We start from the raw sequence: 2142 nt of genomic DNA on the forward strand, positions 1-2142 counted from the left end.
ACCTAGCTCTAGAGCTAGGTCCAAAAAGTAGCAGAGGCAGAAACAAACCAAAACAAAAAGAAGGGATCCCTGGGTGGCGCAGCGGTTTGGCGCCTGCCTTTGGCCCAGGGCGCGATCCTGGAGACCCGGGATCGAATCCCACGTCGGGCTCCCGGTGCATGGAGCCTGCTTCTCCTTCTGCCTATGTCTCTGCCTCTCTCTCTCTCTCTCTCTCTCTCTCTCTGTGTGACTATCATAAATAAATAAAACAAAACAAACAAACAAAAAAAAACAAAAAAAAAAACTGAAAGAATGTTACAAAGGATAGAGTGAGACTAACACATTCAGTTGCCCTTCTAGAATCAGAAAAGACAATGGTGCAAAGATAATATTTCAAGACAGGATGGTTGTGAATTTCAGACTGCTGAATGACACCGATAAACCCAATGAGTTATAAGTAGAATGAATTTTTTTAAAAAGTGCACCTAGACACGTTGGCAGTGAAAGTGTCCAGCCATGTGATCTACAGCCATTAATTGCTCTGAAGCTATCTTTTAGTGAAAAATGAGAATACCGACAGTCTTTTAAGATTGATTTGTGAGATGCTGGCACCTAGAGTGTGCTCAGCCTTTGTGTTTATCAGGTAAACCTAGTGGCCTCTTTGGAGTGCGAAGTTTGGGGGATGGATGGAAGTTGGGGAAAACACCCTGCCAAGCACCAACAGCCTCATCTATGGAATGGGTCTAACAATCCCTGCCCCACATTCAAGGGGGAAAAGTGCATCAGGCCCCCTTCCCCGGTGCCTAGTGTGCAGTACTCAACCGGGAGGTCTTGCAAGAATGCACTGAAAGCCTGGGGCATAACAACATGTGACTCCCAGTCTCTTAACACAAGAGGTGATGGTCTCACCTACTTTCAGGGTGGCTGTGAGGCTCAGGGGAGAGAGGGTACTTTCACATGTCTGGCACTACACCTGCCACACAAAAACAAACAGGAACCATCCCTGTGGTTTGAGAGCCTTGCCACCCTGGCTGTTGATGTCTGTCAATTTCTAGTTCTAAACTTGGGACTCGGGGATCCCTGAGTGGCTCAGTGGTTTGGCACCTGCCTTTGGCCCAGGACTTCATCCTGGAGTCCCAGGATCGAGTCCCACATCGGGCTCCTGGCATGGAGCCTGCTTCTCCCTCTGCCTGTGTCTCTGCCTCTCTCTCTCTATGTCTATCATGAATAAATAAAAAAAATTTTTTAAATCTTAAAAAAAATAAACAAACTCGGGACTCATGCCACCTCCACCTCAAAGAGGTCATTAGCCTCCCCCAACCCCCCTGCCCCTCCCCAACCCCACTCTAGCTTGCAGTCAATTAAACCTCAGGAGGAGCTACTTTTTGCCAACCATCTGTTGGTCTAGCACAGGTGATCTCTGGGAGATGGGACATGGTATCAGGAGCCCAGGTTTGTGTGAGCATGTGGGTGCTGTAAACAACTGGATCGTAATTCTCAGCCCTACCCACCTCCTTTGCAAAAGAACAGAAATTGTACCTACCTCAGGACTTGGACAGAGACTACATGGTCTCCCTGTTAACCTACCAGGGCTCCAGCAGAGTCACAAAACTGGCAGGCACAGAGCCCAGCAGAGGTCTCCCTTCCTAGGTGCCCTCCCTTTTATGGTTTTCTTTTGAGTAGGTTTGCTAAGTCGCAGGGAACATGCCACTCTATCCTTATGGACATCATCTCCCCAACTTCACTGATCAGGAGACTCCCTCAGGTGCTCATGAGAGTCCTAGCCCCTCCCTGGAGTTCTGATTCAGCAGGTCTGGGGTGAAACCTAGGAGTCTGCATTTTTTTAATAAGCACCCCAGGTGAGTCTGAACATGAGCTGGGTTGGGAAATACTTCCTCAAAGCCATCACTGGGGTTGCAGTGACATCCACCATCTCATACGCCTATGCCCACAACTGAAAGGGAAAGGATGGTTTGGTAGAACTAGTTGGCAATAAATCCATCTTACTCATTCTTTCTATGAACACACTCAAACTGTCACAACCTAGTGTTTCCCAAAGTATCCTTTGTGGTACCCTAGTTCTATGAAGTTCCGAATAAAGGGGTTCCGTGGGGGAAATACTTTGGGGAAACAACACTGCATTCATTGTCTTACACTTGAAAA

This window comes from Canis aureus, chromosome 1 (assembly GCF_053574225.1).
Source record: "Canis aureus isolate CA01 chromosome 1, VMU_Caureus_v.1.0, whole genome shotgun sequence".
Classification (NCBI taxonomy): domain Eukaryota; kingdom Metazoa; phylum Chordata; class Mammalia; order Carnivora; family Canidae; genus Canis; species Canis aureus.